The sequence below is a fragment of the Hypanus sabinus genome, chromosome 25 (assembly GCF_030144855.1).
Source record: "Hypanus sabinus isolate sHypSab1 chromosome 25, sHypSab1.hap1, whole genome shotgun sequence".
In the NCBI taxonomy this organism is placed as follows: domain Eukaryota; kingdom Metazoa; phylum Chordata; class Chondrichthyes; order Myliobatiformes; family Dasyatidae; genus Hypanus; species Hypanus sabinus.
Window position 1 is genome coordinate 4,625,683 of NC_082730.1, and position 25,456 is coordinate 4,651,138.

Below are 25,456 nucleotides of genomic sequence, written 5' to 3' on the forward strand. Positions count from 1 at the left end.
GAACATCCTAAGCCCTGACATACTGAGCTATTCATACTCCAGAGAGTTAGCATTTTTAAATCTCGGAAGCTGGTGTGGTTGGGAGTGTCTCGTACAGTGTGACCCTGACACTCTTCATTTCTCTCTGAGAGCCTGCAGAGTTTCTCAGAGTGCTAAAGAGGCAGGTAACTCAGATACAAATCTGAGACTGGCTTAGGAATTCATCCAAGCTCGCAACATCTGAGGTTATTACAGCCAAGAGGTCCCAGGAAACAAGCCATGACTGATTCCTGTATCATCTTACAATTTTACAGCCCGCCTCACCCACAGGGAAAAGAATTCAAGATGAATAATAGAACCTCTGACTCTAGTTAGCCTCGGTACATCAGTGAGTGCGTCAGCGTCGCTGCATGTGGTCCATGTGGGTTCAGATGTAACATCTAATAGAAGTTTGGATAGGGATAGGTACATAGATGAGAGAGGAAAAGAGGGTGCAGGGAGATGTGGTTAACCCCAAAATCGGGCTGGCACAGACTGGATGGGCAGAAAGTCATTTATCTGGTCTGTGATTGTTTTCAAGAAGATGAGCCTTGTGTTCAATATCTCCAAGTCTTCTACCAACATTCCCACTGTGAATAATTATTTTCAGGCACCGAAGAATGTAATCCTCTTCCCAAGCATTGGGAATCTCCTTTCAGCCAGAGCAGGCACTGATTGTTAAATGTGACATTGACCGATACATTAGGAAAGCTCTGGGCTGACTGAGGAAAAAGGTTTGAAGGTAGCAGCCTCAAACTGGCACAATAGCTGTCGACACAGCTGCAGTGACCCCTGATGACCTTGCCTTGGCAAAATCCTCTGGATCCCTGGAAGGCAAACTGTACCTCTGTGAGGCTGAGGGCCAGATTACACTCAGTGGACTCTGTTGGGTGGCCATATCACTCACGTGCTCGACACTGGAGTCCCAATGAGTCCCTGATTCCCAGCTGTGTCACATGCAGAGAAAACCAAGCAGACAGAAAGAAAGATTCAATTGTGCTCTCAAACTCTCGCTGAAACCTGTGACATCCCCACTGCCCATGGAATGAAGGAGCACGTAGATTGGCACTGAGAGCCTCAGGTCCACACAAGCCAACCCTACACAGTGGTCAGAACAAAGCCGAGTCCACAAACTTCTCGCTCACTCCTCTGATAACCACCTCCTGGCCCATCTGTGGAAGAGTCAACCGTTTCCATATTGGCTTATCAGTCACCTCAAAACACAAGGACCCTGAGTGGACAATCCTGAGAAACAATACCTAAAGAAAAATCCTGATGTTTAATTCCCGCTCCAAAGACTTAGCCATAGATATCTAGTCTAATATTCCAGAGCAGTTGTGAAGGAATGCTGCACTGTTAGATGTTCCATGTTCTGCATGTTCTCTCGTTTGGACTTTAGACATTTGTTCCACTCTCTGCAGAAGAATTGAATAGGGGACCTCCAGGCGTACTGGCCGAAAATATGATCAGGATCAGAATCAGAATCGGGTTTAATATCATTGGCATATGTTATGAAATTTGTTAACTTTGCAGCAGGCAGCAGTGCAATGCAATACATGTAGCTCAGAAGGGTAGGGATAGAAGAAAGAGGACCATAGTAATAGGGGACTCGATAGTCAGGGGTTCAGACAGGCGGTTCTGTGGAGGTGATCGGGAGTCCCGGATGGTAATTTGCCTCCCTGGTGCCAGGGCTCGGGACGTTCCTGATCGCGTCCAAGATATCCTGAAGTGGGAGGGTGAGGAGCCAGAGGTCGTGGTACATGTAGGTACCAATGACATAGGTAGGAAAGGGGAAGAGGTCCTGAAACGAGAGTATAGGGAGTTAGGAAGGCAGTTAAGAAGAAGGACTGCAAAGGTAGTAATCTCGGGATTACTGCCTGTGCCACGCGACAGTGAGAGTAGGAATAGAATTAGGTGGAGGATGAATGCGTGGCTGTGGGATTGGAGCAGGGAGCAGAGATTCAAGTTTCTGGATCATTGGGACCTCTTCTGGGGCAGGCGTGACCTGTTCAAGAAGGACGGGTTACACTTGAATCCTGCGGGGACCAATATCATAGCAGGGAGGTTTGCTAGGGCTACAGGGCAGACTTTAAACTAGTAAGATGGGGAGGGCGGGAATCAATTTGAGGAAACCATGGGAGAGGAGGTTAGTTCACCAGTACAGCAAGTAAATAGACAGTGTGTGAGGGAGGAAAGGCAGGTGATGGAGAAGGGATGCGCTCAGCCCGAAGATGTAGGGGAGAAGAAAGAAAAGGATAATAAATTGGAATGCATTGTTAGGGATGAAAAGAGAGGAGGGGGTGGAGAGTATCTTAAATGTATCTATTTTAATGCTAGGAGCATTGTAAGAAAGGTGGATGAGCTTAAAGCGTGGATTGATACCTGGAATTATGATGTTGTAGCTATTAGTGAAACATGGTTGCAGGAAGGGTGTGATTGGCAACTAAATATTCCTGGATTTAGTTGCTTCAGGTGTGATAGAGTAGGAGGGGCCAGAGGAGGAGGAGTTGCATTGCTTGTCCAAGAAAATCTTATGGCAGTGCTTTGGAAGGATAGATTAGAGAGCTCCTCTAGGGAGACTATTTGGGTGGAATTGAGGAATGGGAAGGGTGTAGTAACACTGATAGGAGTGTATTTAAGGCCACCTAATGGGAAGCGTGAGTTGGAAGAGCAAATGTGTAAGGAGATAGCAGATATTTGTAGTAAACACAAGGTGGTGATTGTGGGAGATTTTAATTTTCCACACGTAGATTGGGATGCTCATTCTGTAAAAGGGCTGGATGGTTTAGAGTTTGTGAAATGTGTGCAGGATAGTTTTTTGCAACAATACACAGAAGTACCGACTAGAGATGGGGCAGTGTTGGATCTCCTGTTAGGGAATGCGATAGTTCAGCTGACAGATGTATGTGTTGGGGAGCACTTCTGGTCCAGTGATCACAATAGCATTAGCTTCAATATAAATGGAGAAGGACAGGACAGGACCTAGAGTTGAGATTTTTGATTGGAGAAAGGCTAACTTTGAGGAGATGCAAAGGGATTTAGAGAGAGTGGATTGGGTCAAGTTGTTTTATGGGAAGGGTGTAATAGAAAAATGGAGGTCAATTAAGGGTGAAATTATGAGGGTACAGAATCTTTATGTTCTTGTTAGGTTGAAAGGAAAGGTTAAAGATTTGAAAGCACCATGGTTTTCAAGGGATATTAGAAATTTGGTTCAGAAAAAGAGGGATGTCTACAATAGATATAGGCAGCATGGAGTAAAGGAATTGCTCGAGGAATATAAAGAATGTAAAAGGAATCTTAAGAAAGAGATTAGAAAAGCTAAAAGAAGATACGAGGTTGGTTTTGCAAATAAGGTGAAAGTAAATCTGAAAGGTTTCTACAGTTATATTAAAAGCAAGAGGATAGCGAGGGACAAAATTGGCCCCTTAGAGAGTTAGAGAATCAGAGTGGTCAGCTATGTGTGGAGCCGAGGGAGATGGGAGAGATTTTGAACGATTTCTTCTCTTCGGTATTCACTAAGGAGAAGGATATTGAATTGTGTAAGGTGTGGGAAACAAGTAAGGAAGTTATGGAACCTATGACAATTAAAGAGGTGGAAGTACTGGTGCATTTAAGAAATTTAAAAGGGGATAAATCTCCGGGTCCTGACAGGATATTCCCCAGGACCTTGAGGGAAGTTTGTGTAGAAATAGCAGGAGCTCTGACGAAGATCTTTAAGATGTCATTAGAAACAGGGATTGTGCCGGAGGATTGGTGTATTGCTCATGTGGTTCCATTGTTTAAAAAGGGTTCTAGAAGTAAGCCTAGCAATTATAGACCTGTCCGTTTGACATCAGTGGTGGGTAAATTAATGGAAAGTATTCTTAGAGATAGTATTAATAATTATCTGGATAGATGGGATCTGATTAGGAGTAGCCAGCATGGATTTGTGTGTGGAAGGTCATGTTTGACAAACCTTATTGAATTTTTTGAAGAAGTTACGAGGAATGTTGATGAGGGTAAGGCAGTGGATGTAGTCTATATGGACTTCAGCAAAGCCTTTGACAAAGTTCCACATGGAAGGTTTGTTAAGAAGGTTCAGTCGTTAGGTATTAATGCTGGAGTAATAAAATGGATTCAACAGTGGCTAGATGGGAGATGCCAGAGAGTAGTGGTGGATAATTGTTTATCGGGATGGAGGCCGGTGACTAGCGGGGTGCCTCAGGGATCCGTTTTGGGACCAATGTTGTTTGTAATGTACATAAATGATCTGGATGATGGGGTGGTAAATTGGATTAGTAAGTATGCCGATGATACTAAGGTAGGAGGTGTTGTGGATAATGAAGTGGGTTTTCAAAGCTTGCAGGGAGATTTATACCGGTTAGAAGAATGGGCTGAACGTTGGCAGATGGAGTTTAATGCTGAGAAGTGTGAGGTTCTACATTTTGGCAGGAATAATCCAAATAGAACATACAGGGTAAATGGTAGGGCATTGAGGAATGCAGAGGAACAGAGAGATCTAGGAATACCAGTGCATAGTTCCCTGAAGGTGGAGTCTCATGTAGATAGGGTGGTGAAGAAGGCTTTTGGAACGCTGGCCTTTATAAATCAAAGCATTGAGTACAGAAGTTGGAATGTAATGTTAAAATTATACAAGGCATTGGTAAGGCCAAATTTAGAATATTGTGTGCAGTTCTGGTCACCAAATTATAGGAAAGATATCAATAAATTAGAGAGAGTGCACAGACGATTTACTAGGATGTTACCTGGGTTTCAGCAATTAAGTTACAGAGAAAGGTTGAACAAGTTAGGTCTCTATTCATTGGAGTGTAGAAGGTTGAGGGGGGATTTGATCGAGGTACTTAAAATTTTGAGAGGGATAGATAGAGTTGATGTGAATAGGCTGTTTCCATTGAGAGTAGGGGAGATTCAAACGAGAGGACATGATTTGAGGGTTAGGGGGCAGAAGTTTAAGGGAAACACGAGGGGGTATTTCTTTACTCAGAGAGTGATAGCTGTGTGGAATGAGCTTCCTGTAGAAGTAATAGAGGCTAGTTCAGTTGTGTCATTTAAGGTAAAATTGGATAGGTATATGGACAGGAAAGGAGTGGAGGGTTATGGGCTGAGTGCGGGTAGGTGGGACTAGGTGAGATTAAGAGTTCGGCACGGACTAGGAGGGCAGAGATGGCCTGTTTCCATGCTGTGATTGTTATATGTTATATGGTTATATGATGATAGAGAGAAAAAAGTTGAATTACAGTAAGTGCAGTGTATATTCAGTATGTGTATGTGCATGTGTGTGTGTGTATATAGATGGCAAAAGGGAAAAAGCTATTCCTGAATCATTTTGTGTGTGCCTTTTCAGGCTTCAGTACCTTCTTCCTGATGGTAGTAATAAGAAGAGGACTTATTTCACTCCTGTGCCATGTCCCCTGCATACCAAACAGTGATGCAGCCAGTTAGAAAGCCCTCCGTGACACATCAGAAATTTGCAAATCTCCTCGAACTCCTAATTAAATATAGCAGATTATCTATTGTGGCTGCTTGCTCTGTAGAAACTTGGTAATGTAGATGACCTGGAACAGGAAAGTGAATAATGGAAATAATACTTCATTACTGTAAGTGCTTTGGGATTTGGCAGGGCTGTGCCAGAAACTCGAGAAAAGCAAGCCCTTTTCACTCCTGTCATTTTGGCAGGAGAGCTCCAGATTATGGGAACAGGGCTTCCAAACTGGAAGCAGAATTTGTTTTAAGCCTGTTGTTCATTTTCGGATTGTATAAGAGGAACATATTTTATTATGGGTGTTTATCCTCATTATAAATAAATGTGTAAAGTTGTAATGGGGTGTGAAATATTGGCAGAAAAGAAATTAATATTAACACTAGGATGGATATCTGACATTCGTTTTTCTGTCACAGTTACAGATTGAACAAATTTCACACTTAATGTTCATTTTTGCTTGTTATTTTTGAGTTGGATAAAGGACTTCAGTTCCAGCTGTGTCTAAACTTCAAATTTGTGAATAACACTGCAAAAAGTACTTGGGAAAAGTCTGCACATAAATTAAACTTATTAATAAAGTGATTATTCCTTTGTGAGTTTATAAAATATAGAAGTGTTATTAATTTAATTTTTAATTAATTAAGAATATTAATGTGGTTGAATACAGGCCTTGATTTTCCATTGCCATAAAGTGCAGATGTGTTCCTCTGGTCTGACAGGAGGTATTCCTCAATGATATAGTGATTGCTGCAGGAGGAACCTCTCTGTCTATCTCCTAACTTCCCATTGCAGCATGGAGTCCATTCCTAAAGTTCCCCGGCATCGGACCAGCTGGAACAGCACAAAGCTGGCGACCAGTTCCTCAGCAAGAAAGCTGGAAATTAAAGTTTCTCTTTTTGTAACAACTGAAGGAATACATAAGAGATAGGAACAGAATTGGGGGGGGGGGGGGGGTGATATCACTGCACAGGATCAAAATAAGCTGCAAAAGTTGTAAGCTCTGTCAGTTCATTATCCACACTGTCCTCCCCAGCAGACAGGACATCTTTAAGGAATAATGTCTTAAAAAGGCAGCGTCCATCACTAAGGACCCCTATCATCCAGGACAGGTCCTCCTCTCATTTCTTTCATCAGGGAGGAGGTACAGAAGCCTGAAGGCACACACTCAACAATTCAGGAACAGTTTCTTCCCCTCTGCCATCAGATTTCTGAATGGAAATTGAAGCCATGAACACTAACTCACTACTATTTTTGCACTACTTATTTAATTTAACTTTTAACTTTTTAAAATATGTATAGCTTTTACTGTAATTTACAGATATTATTATGTAATGCATTGTACTGCTGCTGCATAACAACAAATTTCATGACATATGTCAGTGATTTTAAACCTGATTTTGTTTCTGATTCTGATTTATATTCCCTCTCAAACCCATTCTCCTAAAACCTTTGACACCCTCACTAATCAAGAACCTATCAATCTCCACTTGAATTATATCCAATCGCATGACCCAAGTGTGGAAATTAATTCCACAGATTCACCACCCTCTGGCGAAAGAAAGAAATGAGTCCTTGACTCTCTCACTATTGAAAACATCCTCTTCATATCCACTCCATCGAGGTGCTTCAATATTCAATAGGTTTCAGTGAGATTCCCCTCATTCCTCTGAACTCCAATGAGCATGGGCCCAGAGCCATCTTGCATTAACCCTTTCATTCCTGAGATAATTCTCATGAACCTCGTCTGGACCCTCTCCAATGCCAGCACATCTTTTATTAGATAAGGGGCCCAAAACTGCTCACAGTACTCTGCAATCTGACAATGTCTTGAAAGCCTCAGCATTACATCCTTGGTTTTATATTCTAGTCCTCTCAAAATGACAGTTAACCTTGTATTTCCCTCTCTTACCACTGACTGAACATTTAAGGAATCCTACAAGAGGACTCCCTCTGCTGAATTTGCTCTCCATATAGAGGGTAGTCTATGCTTTATTCCTTCTACCAAAGTGCATGGCCATATGCTTCCCGACATTGTATTCCATCTGCCTCTTCTTTTCCATTCTTTGATTCTAAGTCCTTCTGCAGACTCTGTTTCCCTATCACTACCTGCCTCTCCAACTACTTTTGTATTGTCTTCAAAAATGGCCAGAAAGCCAACAATTCAGTCATCAAAATAATGTAAAAGAACCCTTTGGAACACAACTAGACACTTGCAGCCAACCCGAGCAGGTCCCCTTTATTCCCATTCTTTGCCTCCCGACTGCCAGCCGATCTTCTCTCCATGCTGTAATACCACAGTCACTTATCTCGTTAAGCAGCCTCATGTGTGGCACGTTGTCAAAGGCATTCTGAAAATCCGAGTAAGTCAACTTCACTGACTGTCCTTTGTCTATCCTGCCTGTTAGTCAATTCTGACAGATTTGTCAGGAAAGGTTTCCCCTTAAAGAAATCACGCTGGCTTCTGCCTATTTTATCATGTGCCTCCAACTGAGATATGTCTATGAGGAAATGGACGATCCAGTTGCCCAGTGAGGTGTTGAAGCCCAGATCTTAAAGTTTAGTGATGAGTTTTGAGGGAATGATAGTGTTGATTGCTGTAAATGAAGAGCATCCCAATGTATACACCCTTACCGTCCGTGTGATCCAGGGATGAGTGAAGAGCTTATGGAATGTCATCTACTTTTGACTTTCTGTGACAACAAGCACTTCTCAGCATATCAAGCAAGGAGCTGCTATGCTTCATGACCAACCTCTTGAAGCACTTCATCATGGTGCATGTAAAGGCTAATTGACAAAAGTCATTGAGGCAGGTTATGAAGCCTTCCTGGACACTGGTTTGATTGATGCCTGCTTGAAACAAGTGGGAATGTCAGACTGCCGAAGCAAGAGGTTGCAAAAACCTCATTGAAATCAGTTATGCATTATTCATTTTGCACCTCATTTTCTACAAATTATCTTTGTAAAGAAATGCTGTAATAGAGTTAGAGAAACATTCAAGCTTACACCTGCTTCCCTTTATTTCTTCATCTCCTTTCTCAGCATCCAAAGTTCCTTTACCTTATCATCCTTGTCCTGCCCCCTCATTGGAACGTATCTGTCCTGAACCTTCTGCAGTTAATCTACAACTACCTTCCACATCTCAGATGTAGATGTGGCCCAAAACAGCTGTTCTCAACTAACTCTGCCTAGGTCCTGCCTAATACTCTCTTAATTTATCCTACCCCATTTTGATGCTCCTCTGCAAGGTCCATTTTTGTCATTACCTATAGCTATCTTACAACTTAGGACCACACTTCCAAACTGTTCTCCCACTGAAAGGTCAATTACCTGGCCAGGTTCATTACCCAACATCAGGTCCAGTATGGCCCCCTCCTCTTGTTGAACTATTTACAAATTATGTTAAGAAATCCTCCTGGATGCATCAGACAAGTTTTGACCTGTATAGGCCCCTTGCACTGAGACCCTGTTTATATTAGCTAAATTGAAGTTATCCACGAAAACAACTTGGTTGTTTTAACTCATTTTCTTGATCTGCCTGAGTACTTGTTCCTAAGTAACCAGGTGCTCTGCTCCTCATTACACTCCCTATCTACCTGTGACACCACTTTCAACAAATTATGGATCTGTATTCTCAGATCCCTCTGTTCTACTACACTCCTCAGTGCCCTACTTTTCACTGTGAGTCTTAGGCTGGTTTGTCATTCCAAAGGGCAAAACCTAACCCTTGTCTGCATTAAACTCTATCCGCAATTTTTCAGTCTAGCTAATGTAGGTCCTGCTGCAAGCTTTGATAGTTCTCCTCACTGTCCACTACACCCTACTCTTGGCATCATCCACAAATTTGCTGATCCAGTTTACCACATTATCATCCAAATCATTAATATAAATGACATATGAATTTGCATTGATTAAATCCACTTCAGCATAGAAAATGTCAGCAATGAACCTTAGAGTTCACTCTTTTCATACTGATCTCTCACCTATCGCTTTCAATCTAATGCATTTCAAAAATTTGTAATTTTTCATTGCGTTTATCTCCTCCACAGGTTAATAACTATGTATGTAAATCTGAAGATTTAATCATGTTTCTCTAAAGTATGCTGGTTGTCTGAACTCAATATTGTCCACTTTCCCAGAGTTACTATGGCTTCAAGCTGTCAATTGACTTTTGAGGAGCTGAGGGTGAATCTTATCCAGTGGCTGTGTTTTAACAGTCATGTTGTTCCTTATTTGAAGACCTGCCAGTCAGTGCAGACTCTTCCACTAAAATATAGGAGCAGAAGGAGGACATTCACTCCCTTTGCTCCCCCATTAGTTATCATTGTTTCCTCAACACCGTCTCCCTCTCTCCTGCTGGATAAATACTAAATATCACAGCAGAGGCCACAAAGGGATGAAGCTGGAGTTTCAGGAACAACCACACTCCATATAATTCATTATTGCTAATTAACGCAACTTTACCATTTAATTATGATTTTATTCAACACCTTTCAATCCGGAAGTTCAAAGTAAATTTATTATCAGAGTATGAATGTATCACCATATACAACCTGAGATTAGTTTTCTTGTGGGCATATTCAATAAATCCAAGAATCACAATAGAGTCAGTGAAAGGCCATGTGCAATGGGGCAGACAAGCAAAAGACAACAAACTCTGCAAACACTTAAGAAATTCAGGTTGGAGGCCAGTGGCTAGTGGTGTGCCGCAGGGATCTGTACTGGGTCCAATGTTGTTTGTCATATACGTTAATAATCAGGATGATGGGGTAGTAAATTGGAATAGTAAGTAAACAGATGATACTAAGATAGGTGGTGTTGTGGATAATGAAGTAGGTTTTCAAAGCTTGCAGAGAGATTTAGGCCAGTTAGAAGAGTGGGCTGAACAATGGTAGATGGAGTTTAATGCTGATAAGTGTGAAGTGCTACATTTTGGAGTGTAGAAGTTTGAGGGGAGACTTAGAGTTGACGTGGATAGGCTTTTTCCATTGAGAGTAAGGGAGATTCAAACAAGAGGACATGAGTTGAGAGTTAAGGGGGAAACATTTAAGGGGAACATGAAGGGGAATTTCTTTACTCAGAGAGTGGAATGAGCTTCCAGTAGAAGTGGTAGAGGCAGGTTCAGTGTTATCATTTAAAGTAAAATTGGATAGGTATATGGACAGGAAAGGAATGGAGAGTTATGGGCTGAGTGCGGGCCAGAGGGACTAGGTGAGAGGAAGCATTCGGCACAGACTAGAAAGGCTGAGATGGCCCGTTTCCTTGCTAAAATTGTTATATTGTTATATGGTTAAAACAAAAAGAAATAACAATAATAAATAAAAAAGCAAAAAATATCAAGAATATGAGATGAAGAGTCCTTGAATGAGTTAATAAATTATGGGAATACTTCAGTGATGGGGTGAGTGAAGTTGAGTGACATTATCGCCTTTGGTTCAAGAGCCTGATGGTTGTTGGGTAATAACTGTTCCTGAACCAGGTAGTGTGGGTCCTGGGGCTCCTGTGCCTTCTTCCTGATGGCAGCAGTGAGAAGAGAGCATGGCCTTGGAGGTGGGGGACCTGATAATGAATGCTCTGACAGCACTCCATGTAGACATGCTCAATGGTGGAGAGGACTTTTTCCGAGGCTGTATCCACTATTTTTGTAGGCTTTTTGTTCAATGGTGTTTCCATACTAGAGCATGTCCTGAATGGTGGGTCTTCCTAATGATGGAATTAATCTTCCTTTTCCAAGGAGGTGCATGAAAAAGACACCATGATCAGACACTACACAGGGTAAGACTCTCTAAACCTTAAACACAGGAGAACTTGCAGGAATAGTGATACATGACTGACCACAGTGACAAACAAACATTGGGTGAGACTAACATCTTCTTGGAAAAGACAAAGATTATCCTGGTTGTTTTCAGAGTCATGAAGTGAGGAAGAGGATAAGCTTAGAGAAAGTTTGTGTGAGGAACAGAAATCGTTTTCTTGGCTGTGATCTATCCAACCTTCTCCAAACCTTCAATAGGTTTTCTGTTCTGTTTGCTCAGCCCCCTAAGTCCAACACGGGGAAACTTAAGATCGTTGGTCTGATATGTCCTGCCTACAAGAAGATTAAAGCTCTTTCATGATTATTGCTTTCACTTTGTTATAAGCCCCATTATTTCAGCTTCATATTTTGCCTGTAAATATCCATATGGTTTGGGTCCCCGCAATTCTAATCCTCCAGTATTTGCCTGCCCCTCGTTCAATGCTCTCCTCCACCCAAGCCAAATGAATTTCCTGATCTTTCTCATCATGGCCCTAGTCTCATTTGTCTTCAATTCCCCTGAATCACAACAGATTTCCATTAAAAGTTCCTTATATAGCAGCTACTTTCTGTGATGTCACCTAATGTGAATTTATAAACTTTTTTAAAAATAATATTAATTTATTTCAAAATTTACAATAACATTTTGATGTACCAGATTTCTCGGGTACAACCCCAAGGCTTATAAAAATTTGTAAAGATAGCAACCACAGTCTCACTTCTGTCATTTTCTTGTGATACCACACTCCTTGTGCAGTCATCGAATTCTTGGTTTATATATTTGCCTTATCACATGTACCTTAATAAAGAAGCCCAATTTACACTGCTCTTTATAAATGTGAGGTTTCAGAAAACTTAGATGCAATAGTTCTTTAAAGCATGAATAGCCAGTTTGCTTCTGTGAAGGAAAATTGTCACAGAGTCCTGGAGATGTACTGCACCAATCCCACCAGGATTACAGGTGTACAGCCCACCAGGTCCATATCAACCTTTCTGTCCATCAGAATCAGAATCAGGGTTAATATCACCGGTATGTGATGTCAAATTTGTTAACTTTGCGGCAGAAGTACAACGCAATACACACCATTAGAAAAAATCTGTATTTTATATACATAATTGTTACATTAAATAAACAGTGCAAGAATAGAAATTTAGAAGTAGTGAGGTAGTGTTCATGGGTTAATTTAGAAATCAGATGGCAGAAGGGAAAAAGTTGTTCCTGAATGCTGGGTCTGTGCCTTCAAGCTCCTGTACCTTCTTCCTGTTGGTAACAATGAGAAGACGGCATGTCCTGGGTGACATTGGAGAAGGTTGAAAAGAGTTTTACAGAACGATTCAGGGATTGAAAGGCTTGTCATATGAGGACACTGGAACTCTGCTCACAGGAGTTCAGAAGAATGGGGATGATGTCACTGAAACCTATCAAATGTTGAAAGGCCTTGATAAAGTGGACGTGGAGAGGAGGTTTCCTGTGGTGAGGCAGTCTAAAACCAGAGAACACAACCTCAAACTGGAGGGGTGGCCTTTTAGAACAGAGATAAGGAACAATTTTTTTAGCCAGAAAGTAGTAAATCTATGGAATTCGTTGCTACAGTTGGCTGTGGAGGCCAAGTCACTGGGTATACTTAAAGCCGACGTTAATAGATTCTTGATTAGTCAGGGCGTGAAGGGATATGGGAAGAAGGCAGGAGATTGGGGATGAGAGGGAAGATACATCAGCCATGATGAAATGGCGGAGCAGACTTGATGCGCCAAATGGCCTAATTCTGCTCCTATGTCTTATGGTCTTATGTTCTTGTATCAATCACCGTTTGGAGAATGCCAGAGGCTTTAATTGCCTCCTGCACCATAAATAATGAAGAACCCACGGATGAACTAAGGATGTATGTGACATGGTGAAACATGTGGAACAAATTGATCGATGGTTTCACTGGGCTTCCTGCATCTGCTGAACGCCACTGAGTCCAGCACAGTATGTGGGAAGTAGATGACGGGAAGGAAAGTCTGACGGACACTGATGGTGGATTCAGAGGTTCTTCTGTAAGTGAGGGTGAAGCAGGAAATGGTGAAAGGGATGAGGAGGTGAGATGAGATTCAAATGCAATGAAGTTTTCAGAGAGTGAAACCTCCCTGCATTGGTCACAGAGGCTGAGAGATGTATAGAGCTGTCACAGATGCTTGGGTCTTACACTTTGCAATCTGAATTAATTGCCTGCTTATCTGTCTGATTCCACTGTGAGACCCAGCAGAGAGGTTTACAACTGCTTTATTAAGCACCATGAGGTTACTCATTCAATGTACAAAAGTTATTTATTATCAAAGTATCTGTACAATACAGTATACAATTTTGAGATTACAGGCAACCACAAAACAAAGAAACCCAGTAGAACCCATTGAAGGAAGAAAACTGACGATCACCCAATGTGCAGAAAAAGAAAAAAATCATGCTAACAATAAAAGTAGGCAAGGAACATTCAGAACTAAAATTCACAAATGTGAGATAGCAGCCACGAAGCCAGTCATCCATGTAGCCAGTCCAGGAGCCCATCAGCTACAGGCCACAGGTTCAGTTCAGTGCAGAGATGAGTAAACCATGCTGAACAGTGAGGTGAACAGGCCCGTCCCTCCCTTCTAGTACTGACACCCCGACTTTTTCAGTTTGACCCAACACTTAAATCATCAGCTTATTTCTCACTCTCGAGCCCAGACCCCACCACTTCACCCTGGAGCGGCTGCTTCGACTCAGCTCCAAGTCCATTCTGGTATTGGCCAAACACTGTCTTGTTCCTTGCTCTGGGGCCTGGGCCCCACCACCTGGATTTGGCCCCGACACACCATGCTGCAGCCATCCTGCACCACAAAAACACCAGGTTGCACTGGCTCGACTCTGAATGGGAAGTTGCAGTGATTGATGTCCGGAGAAAGTGTGATTAATACAATAGTTAGTAGGGTTTTTTTTTGCTGCCAGTAAAGCGTCACTGTGTTTCACGACTGCCATCTGCTGTATTATGTATTACACCTTATATATTGCGTAACTTTTATTGCTCTAGTGAAGTGTTTTTCGGGGATTTGCAGCTGTTTCTGGAATGTATCAGATGAACATTTGAAGTGTATGGTATTGTAATATTCTCATGAAAATACTCTCATTTAGTTGATAGTTCTATATGTTCAATTTTTTTTAACTGATGTCTTTGTCTACTGGAAGAAAACGTAACTTATACATATGCTTCATCCTGTTAGCTTTAAAGTAAAATATTTCATCAAGGGCAGACTGTTAACGCAGAGTCAAAAAAGTGACGACATTGCATTCACCCCATCTATATCCCTCATAAATTTTTATACCTCCTACACTTCAAGGAATGCAGTTCTAAACTATTCAACCTTTCCCTGTTATTCAGGTATACACTGAGTCACACACAAAGTTGAAGATACTCTGCTAGTCAGGCTGTTTGAACTGCATACAGCCTGAATTACTGTGTGGCTAAGTACAGCTCTGACATCATTTACAAGTTTGCTGATGACACTACTGTGGTGGGCTGTTTCAAAGCTGGGGGTGAATTAGCATACAGGAGGGAGACTGTAAATTTGACTGAGTGGTTTAATAAAAACAACCTCTCAGTCATGTCAAAAAGACCAAAGAAACGACTGTAGATTTCAGGAGAAGGAAATCAGAGGTTCATGAGCCAGTAATCATCAGAGGATCAGAGGTGGGGAGGGTCAGAAACTTTAAATTCCTGAGGGTTACTATCTCAGAGGATGTGTCGTGTACTCATTATATAAACATACTGAAGAAAGCACAACAGAGCCTCTACTTCCTCAAGAGTCTGCGGAGCTTTGACATGTCATCAAAAACCTCTGCAAACTTCTATAGATGCTTGGTGGAAAGTGTGCTGACTGGCTGCGTTACCGCCTGGTGTGGGAACACCAATGCCTCTGAGTGGAAAATCCTATAAAAGGAGTCGGATTCAGCCCAGTACATCACGGGTAAAACCTTCCCAACCTTTGAGCGCAACTACATGAGATGTTGCCATAGCAAAGCAGCATCCATCATCAGAGATCCTCACCACCGAGGCCATGCTTTCTTCTTGCTGCTGCCATTAGGTAGAAGGTACAGGAGCCTCAGGACTCACACCACCAGATTCAAGAACAATTACTACCCCCTAACCATCAGGCTCTTGAACAAAGGGGGATACCTCAACTCATTTAGGGACTCGTTCATCTTGTTATTTCATGCTTGCTATTTATTGGGATTTATATATATCTGCATTTGCACAATTTGTTGTCCATTGAGCCCGTTTACAGTTACCGTTCTATAGGTTTGTTAAGTATGCCCACAGAAAAAGAACCTCAGCGTTGTATGTGGTGGTATGTATGTACCCTGATAATAAATTTTACTTTGAACTTTGAAATTATTATAAACTGTCAGAAAACATGGCAGCACATCCCCATCATGAATTAAATGTACTTGCTAGTTCAATGAGGGATGTCTTCTACACTACATGGTGTGAACTATTGCCTGTCTGCGCTATCAGTCCTCATTTCTGACTGTCCAACAGTAACACTGTGGACAACCTCATGGTGCAGGCATGGGTACATATAAGGAACATCTCCGATCCTGCCAGTAAACATAGCTCTGTATAACTGAGTTCTTGTTCAGGAAATTTTCAGTGCAAAGTTTTATGGAAAGATGATTTGAGTTGTTCTCCAATCTTGGCAGTTCATTTGCAAACGTTTTGTCATCATACGAAGAGACACTCTTAATGTGTGGCGTGTCCACCAAGTGCTTGGCATTTATATAGATCAGCTTATTGGTCCTCATTATAGAAACTCAGTTGTGATGCAGGGAGAAGGCTCACTGCTGATTGGTTGTGTGGCAAACTCTGTGCATTGTGGTCTGCAGTTTTGCTCTCAATGGTTTACAAACAGGATCAAGGTCTACTGGGCTGTTTAGAGAACTGTTTGCAGAAACCATGCTTCTGGGAATTCTCCTGTGTGCCACACATTTGCCTGTGCCACGTCTTTCACTGATGCCTTGTCGAAGTTGTGCCCCTCTCGATCTCCATGGGTAGAAACTAGAACAACTCAACCCAACCATCATGCACTTGAGCTACACATTTTCCAAATTACTAATGCCAGATTGGCTCGGTAACCCTGAGAGCGGTGAGAGTTTATAAGGGCAATTAACACATTTAGTGCAGCACATGACATTTTTGGTCAGGATGGTGCATAGCCTGTAGGATTCTACAACAAAGCCTATTTTAAAGCTTCAGTAATGAGGTTGCAACCATAGGGCCTTGGTTCTGATTAGTGAGATGGAACAAACTGAATATACTTCTGCACAAAGTGAATGAACTAAAATCCAATTAAGTCACCTTATAAAATGTAGTTGTAGCATCACCAACTTCATTAAAGAAAAGGAAATGAAATAAAGCAGATTGCTGTTGGGATGATCGTTCTGCAGAATGGAACAGATCCAGGGAGAGAACCTCTCTCACTCCCTGACTCTCACTGAATCGGGATCCTTTCCAAATGGCACCTGTCCAATTTGGAAAGGTAGGGGAAAGGCTAGGGTGCGACGGTGGAGTCCAGGACGAGAGCATATTGATACAACAGGGCCTGGGTCCTAGGGCAAAGAATAACCCGATGTTTGGACGAGGGGCCAGAAGGATTGAAAAACTGGGTTGGGACTGGAGGCGAGGGTCAGCCAGTTCTGCTCACTGCTTTGTGATGTTTACTCCGCTCTTCGCTGTACTAATGCTGAGGCTCTGGGTCTGATCCAGCTGCTCTGGGCTTTGTGTCTGAGTGTTCACTCTCATTCTAAATACTATTTGCTTTACTTTATTGTTTGCAAAATTTCTCTCTCTCTCTCTCTGCAATTGGGTGTTTGTCAGATTTTTTTAATGGGTTCTTTTGTGTGTCATTTTGTGGCTGTCTGTAAGGAGATGAATCTCAAGGTTGTACAATGCATAAATACTTTGATAATAAATGTACTTTGAACTTCAAGGGTACTGCAGATTGATGGATTTTGGATTGGTGTGGAGAGCACTTTCATGGTGTTATTATATATGATGGATGTCACAACAGCTGTGTGAACAACAGTTCTGAATCCACAAAAGCAGGTCTCACTGTCCTGGAGCTTGTAAACAGTTTTCTATCGGCACGTGTTTTCTCGGCCTGTGAAACAGGTGCCTGCGAGCCAAAGAACATGGCTGAGTCCTGTCCCCAATGATCCTCTACAACCATTTCCCAACCACTGATATCAGGGTTCCCCTACCACTGCCTTGCAACCCTCTGCACCTTTGTACAACCCCGTGCAGGGCCAGCTCCTTACCAGAGGCTGATGCAACAAGTTAGAATGCTCTCCACAGCACATCTGTAGAAATGTGCTAGTCTTTGGTGACGTATCAGTTCTCTTCAAACTCCTGTCGAAATATAGCCGCTGTTGTGTCTTTTTCATAATTGTATCAATATGTTGTGCCCAGGTTCAGAGATTTTGTCACCCAGGAACTTTTGATGAGGACTTGTGTGTGTTCCCTCGACCTTCCCTACCTGAACTCGACAATTCCTTGTTCCTAATCAATTCCTTGTTCTTACTGACATTGAGTGCAGGCCGTCTTTTTGTGACACCACTCAACAACCTGATCTATCTCACTCCTGGATGCCTCCTTGTCACCATCTGAGATTCTGCCATTGTGTCATTGGCAAATTTATAGACGGCATTTGGGCTGTGTCTACATGTGTATCAAATAGAACTCATGAAAGCAGCAGAGAATGCAGTGCCTACGTAAACAGCCAGAGATTGTGCCTTCCTTTGTAGAGGGCAGGACTCAGTACTTACTGGCTGATCTTCTGTGGTATTACTCGAGAATCCAGTTAGAATGTGCACTTTGATTATTTTACTTCTTCAGCAGGTTCATAGAATGTTATAGCACACAAGAAGACCCTTCGGCTCATCACGTTGCCTCTTGTCCCATCAGTCACCTCAAAGAAAGAGTCAATCATAGTTTGACCATTGTTGGATGCATCAAATGTTCAGATGTGGTAGTTTTTAAAATACAAGGCTTCACAGCTATAATATGCCATGCTGTGAGTGTTTTGCTAAACTGCGAACATATATCTAAAAAAGCAATTTACTTGCAAATGTTTACAAACTAAATTTTACTACTCCTTCAGCTTTGGTTTGGGAGACGCTGTGAAAGTGTGAAGGATTTTGTGATCCTGCTTTTCCTTTCCTTGGAACTTGGCTTTAGTTGAGTTTCAAGATAAGAAATAGGAAGAGAGTTGGACCATTTGGCTCTTTGATCTAACCACGGTGGATCTTTTACCTCAGCAACAGTTTCCTGCACTAGATTCACAATATCTAAACATCAAGTGATTCCTGTCCTGGATAGACAATGATCAAATATGCATGGCCCTCTTGGGTAGATAGCTCCAAACGTTAATCAAATTCCTCTATTATCATGAACAACCAATGCTTTATTATGGGACTGTTCCCTGTCCGAGTCAGCCCTATATCCACCTTATCAAAGTCTATATCGATCTTCTTCATTTCAATGAAATCAATAATTTTACACAGTACGAGAGCATTATTGGGATGGATTTGAAGCCTGTGCAGCCCTTCAGGGAGTTTTCATCCCCACAGTCAGTTCTTCAAGACCATGACCTTCGGCAATCACCATGATGAATGCTGGTGGCATGAGAACAGCCACCTGCTTACTCCTAAAACTAGTTAGAGCAAACATCAGAATCAGGTATAATATCACTGGCATATGACATGAAATTTGTTGCTATGTGGCAGTCGTATATTGAAATACATAATAATAAAAAAACTACAAATCACAGTAAGTATATGTATCTATTTATAAAGGTAAATTAAATAAGTAGTGCAAAAAGAGAATAAAAAAGTAGTGAGGTAGTGTTCATGGGTTCAACGTCCATTCAGAAATCAATGGCAGAGGGGAAGACAATAGACAATATTGTCTATTGTCTATTGTCTAAGATGCTGCTCCTGAATTGTTGAGTGTGTGTCTTTAGACTCCTGTGCCTCCTCCCTGATGGTAGTAATGAGAAGAAGGCATGTCCGGGGAGATGGGTGTCCTTAATGGTGGACTTTTGAGGCATTACTCCTTGAAGATGTCCTGGATGCTGGGGAGGCTGGTGCCCACGATGGAGATGACAGAGTTTACATCACACAGAAGAAGAAGCACTTTCCTGAGAAAGAAGATTGTTATTTGCAAGAAGCAGATCGATGGGACTAGGCATGGATTAGTTCATCCAAAGGCGTTGCTTCTATGCCACAGCACTCTGTGACTCAAGGACCAGTGGTGCTGCTTTATAAACTCTCAAAAGCAATGACCAAATTTCCGAAAGCTTCATTCCCCTGAGAAAGCTCCAGTTTAACCAAAATTGTATGAGGGTGTAGCTGTGTGTTCACCTCCCTCACCTGTTTATGCTGAAACAAGAGTTGACTCCCATGTGAGAGCAGTGTGGAAAGAGTTAACTGTAAGCACCCTGTGGTATTCAGGGAAAGAATTAGCAGAGGCTTTCAGAGAAATATGAGATCGCTGCAGTGCGTGGAAATGATGGGTTCCCATCTGTTGTCGCTGAGGCTGCTTTTGAAGACACAACTGCCAACATGTCTGGAGTATGTCACCTGACAGCTGACAACCATCACACCCAGGACAATAAAATTTATCACATTTTAAAATTTCTCAACTACTAATTAGGCATTTTCAGTGAAATCACAGCTAGGCTCTGTTAAACAGCTTGGAACAAATAAAGATTGATGTTGACAATTTTATATTGCATTGCAGGTTCTTCGTGACTGACGTCAAATGCATTACAACGTCTGATCCTTTCCCCTGGACAGCTGACCAGTATCTGAACAAGCTTACATCATGCTGGGGTGTCCAGGGATGGGCAGCATCTCTGCTCGTAGTGTTTATTCTGAGGCAGCTCACTCACCTTCGGGCCTCACCAGACACTCAGCTCTCACTTGAGGCTCCAAGTAGCTGTTTGCATGCGTCAGTAGCCACACCGCTTCGACAGACAAACTAAACCAGGTGAGGGCAGCTGGCAGCCTCCAACCCCGGTGAGCCAGGGACATGCCTCTCCTAGCATTCGAAGTCAGCTCTGGAAGACTGGGTGGGTGAGATCCACAGTGAGCTCCAACAGCCAGGAAAGTGGTTCTGCAGTGCTCCAAGGAGAGTGAAGAGTGTGCAAAGAGTGAAACAAACTTTGTTTCACATTTAACCTTTCTCAGTTCAGATCAAAGGTCATTAATTCTGGTTCTGGGTTCTCATGGATACCACTTGCTTTAAAGGCCTCAGTAGAGTGGTTGTGGAGAGGGTGTTTCCTATGGTGACAGAGCCTGGGACCAGAGGACACAAACACAACCTCAGGATAGAGGGGTGTTCTTTTCAAAAAGGTGAGGAGGAATTTAGCCAGATGGTGGTGATCCCGTAGAATTCGTTGCCACAGGCTGTGGAGGCCTAGTCACAGTATATTTAAGGCAGAGGTTGATAGATTCTTGTTTGGTAAGGGTATGGAGGGTTGCATGGGGAAGGCAGGAGAATGAGGCTGAGGAGGAAAGTGATCAGCTTCGATAAAATGGCAGAGCAGACTCGATGGGCCACATGGCTCAACTCTGCTCCTGTACCGCATTGTCTCATATCTCCAACATCATCTGCACTTTCTTCTGATCTACAGCCTCTGTAGAATTTGGCTCTGTTAACCTTAAATTTCAGCTTCAGTAAATTTCATGTACTTCAGACCCTCGACTGTACGCTAAGTGCTTGCTGCTCTCAAGGCAACGTAACAGAAAGACAGCGAAATTGTGGCTGCTTCACCTTTTCTTTCAAGCATTTCTCAAATCTATTCATCAAAGTAACTTAGCTCTTACCTCTGGAGATTTCAGTATATCTGTTCCACCAATAGAAATCCTCCTTCCATACTCCTCTGTATCTCTGGTGAGCAATTCAATCAGCGCATCTGTGGAAGGCTCTGCCCAAATGAATGTCCTAATGATGGCTCCAGTGAATTAGACATGCTGTCTCCAAGGAGAATCACAATCTAGTCAGTTTTTTTGTGTCGTTTACAAACTAATCTAAAGGAAGGATTACAGGAGGGCTTTGCTTGCATGTTTAGGCCTGAGATTTGCTTAATAGCTCTGAAATATCCACAGATGAAATCGAAGCACTGCCCGAGATTAAATAAATTTAGCACTCATTATTGATAATGTTTCCACAAGCAGAAGCCAGATTAGTTTTATTTTCTTGCATGAAGATAAAAAAATGAAATTACATTTTTATAATTACACCCAGGGATTGGAACACAGTCGACTGAAATGTTATCAAGGTGTTCACATCATTAAATATAAAAGGCTTTAGTTCATTTATTTCTATTTACGGAGAATTTCAGACAAGTCTGTTAAACATTTATGTTTCATCATTCTATAATGGAATTCCAAGGTTAAAGAATTATGCTATTTTACACTTTAAAGCAGAAATTGATGAGGAATTAAATGAAGATGCACAATTAAACACAGTTATCTCACTTCCAATCCTACATACACTAAGCCTTTGTCCTCCTGTGCACCACCGCCAAAGGTAACCTAAGTAGGAATTTTCCAAATTTGCTAACAAATTGTTACTCAATAAGCTTAACTCAAAGAGCTGAATCAGAATTGTGTGTGTGTGTGTGTGTGTGTGTGGGGGGGCTTTAGGCTTCTAACGTTTTTCTGTCATTCATTCTTTGGATTTTTTTCTCTCTGCTTCACGGACGTCTGTGAAGAGTAAGGATTTCAGGCTGTATTCCGTAGATACTCTCTGATATTAAAATGAGCCATTGAACCATTGACCCTGATTCAGTGCTTCACACAGCATTTCAGAAAACTGCAGCAGGATCTCACAGAAATGAGCTCAAGGTGGCACTGGAGCACATTTCAATTCCCGGTGCAGTTCGATGGGAGTAGGCAGTTTAAATGGTCCAGTCTTGGTTAGATGGGCTGAAGGGCCTGTTTTTGTGCTGTACTTTTCTATGACACATGAATTTGGCATAGACTGAGTGAACAATTAGAGAGTCTTTCCCAGGTTAACATTGTTTTTAAGATGATTAGAGGTAAGTATATATTTTTTTATTTTATTGTGATAGAGTGCAGAGTAAATCCAACCGGCCTTTCAAGTCACACCACCTAGTAATCTCCTGATTTAATCCTAGCCTAATCAGTGGACAATTTACAATGCCCAATTAGCCCACCAGTGAATGGTCAGTGGTCAGTGGGAGGAAACCAGAGCACCCAGAGGAAACGTACAGATGGGGAGAGCATACAAACTCCTCACAGGCAGTGACAGGAATTGAACCCTGGGCTGTGCTAACCACCATGCTACCATGCTGCCCAGGGGTGTGTCAGGTGTAGGTATTTTCACACAGAGAACGGTAAGTGATTGGAACACGCTTCTAGGGATGGTGATAGAGGCAGGCATTCAAGAGATTTAAGATGTTCTTAGATTGGCATGTGAGTGATAGAAACATGGAGGCTTATGTGGGAGGGAAGTGTTAGATTGAAATTGGAGTAGGTTAAAAGGGCAGCACAACATTGTGGGCTGAAGGGCCTGTATTGTGTTGCATGGAACCAGGCAGAGGCTGTAAATAGTTGGTAAATCAGTATACTCACCTGTGTGGTAACAAGAAGCTTGTCTGAATTATATTAGAGTCAGAGGGCCATACAGCACATCATGCTCAGGATAACCTTTTTGGTTATTTACACTAATTTCATTTGCCCCATTAGAGTCATAGAGTCAGAGAAATGTACAGCACAGAAACAGGCCCTTTGGTCCATCTAATCCATGCCAAACCATTTAAACTGCCTAGTCCCATCGACCTGCACTGGGACCATAACCCTCCATATCCCTACCATCCATGTATCTATCCTAGCATCTCTTAAACATTGAAATCAAGCTTGCATGCATCACTTGTGTTGGCAGCTCGTTCCACACTCTCACACCACCCTCTGAGTGAAGAAGTTTCCCCTCATGTTCCCCTTAAACATTTCACCTTTCTCCCTTAGCTCATGATCTGTAGGACCATGTTCTTCTGGAATCTATCTGTTCAAATGGATTGATTTTGACAAAGGTGCTGGCTATCATCTACTGGATTAGGGTTAATGCTTAGATTAATACACATGCCAAAGGAACCCTCCTTTCTGTCAATCAGGGGAGATTACAGTGGCCCATTAGCTGAACTCTGGGATATGGGAAGAAACAGGGGCACCTGTGAGCTGAGACACTACATTGCCAGGAAGGACAAAATATACTCTCACGGATCCAGAACACATCTTACACAGTCAGGAAAACTTACCAATACTTCAGGTAGCTGGACAATGTTCATATTCTTCAACAGATGCATGATAGCGAAAATCTTAGCATGGGCTGCAAAAGATGGTGTAGAATGGCACTCCAGCGGACAGCAAGGCCTTGCAACTGGTAGTCAAACCTGTCCAATGCAACACCGGCACCAGCCAACCCACTATCAAGGACATACATCAGAAAAAGGCAAGCAATATCACGAAGGATCCCACCCACCCAGCTCATGGACTGTTTGTCCCATTCCCAACAGGGAGAAGGCTATGGAGCATCCATGCCAGGACCACCAGACCCAAAAACAGTTACCTTCCCCAGGCTGTAAGGCTGATCAACAGCTCCATCCACTACCCAACCCTCCACACAATCCTAACCACCACTACTTTAACATTTCCTGTCAATTACCTTAAGTTCAAACACTTCTGTGCTTAGTGTCACTTATGGAATACAATTAATCGATGTATATAGGCTATCTTATATATTTATATTTATTGTGTTGAATTATTATTATTGTGTTCTTTATCTTATTGTGTTTTTTTGTGTTGTGCATCAGCTCTGGAGTAACAATTTTGTTCTTCTTTACGCTGGGTATTGGAAATGACATTAAACAGATTTGAATCTTGAATTTTCATATCAGTAACTTCATGGGAAACGTAGCTGGAGAAAATCAAATCAAAATTAGGTTTATTGTCACTGGCATTAGTCATAAAGTTTGGTGCATTGTGGCAGCAGTACAGCACAGGCATAATAAATTACTAAAGTGACACACACAAAATGCTGGAGGAACTGAGCTGGTCTGGCAGCATCTATGGAATTGAGTAAACAGTTTACATTTCAGGCCAAGCCGGGTCATTTTGTGTGTGAGCTCTGGACTTTCAGCATCTGCAGAATTTCCTGTGTTTATAATAAATTACTATATGTTCCAATAAATAATTAGTGCTGGAAAAGATTAGTGAGGGTGTATTCATGGCCCAGGCACTTGAAGTGGTTCTCCATCTCCACTGCTGACCCTGCAGTAAGGCCTGGAATATGCTCTCCTGACATTCCATTCCTGAAGTCCAAACCATTTCCTTGGTCTTACTGAGGGTAAGGTAGATGTAGGGACACCACTTGACCAGCTGATCTATCTCTCTCTTGTGTGCATCCTCATCGCTACCTGAAATTCTGTCAGCAATAGTGGTGTTTGAGCTGTGCTTAGCCACGCAGTCCTGGGTGTAGAGAGAGTAAAGCAGTGGGCTAAGCACACGTCCTTGAGGTGCACATGTGCCGATTGTCAGTGAAGAGGAACAAGAAATGGTCTTCTGGGAGAGGGTGGACAGGGAAGAGGTGGTGGCACATTAAATGCAACTGAGGATTTTATCAGCCACTGTAGAAAGGTTAAGGGTAAAGGCAGACATCTCAGGCATCTTATACCAGTAGATCTGGTCCATGTCATATGCAATTACTTACATGGTTGGACATTCGACTTCAATTTGAATGAATGCTGGTTATCAGTGATAATAGAGTAATTTCAGTTACTTAAGTACAAAGTATAATATTGCACAGTTTTTCTTTATAAAGTTTCAATTAGAGAAGCAAATTAACTTGTTACCCATCACAAGTTCCTCTATTTCATTTGTGTAAGAAGTTTAGTGTTGACAAAGAGAACTAATACAACGCACACCACAATCATTGATGCAGATTTAGAAAAGTCCAGACCCACAGGATATCAGGTGCTTGTGTGGCAGCTGCTTCTAGAAGTTCTTGAATGCCTCTCCATAAATTTCACACTGACGTACTCAGCATATCAAGTGGGGAGATGCCTGC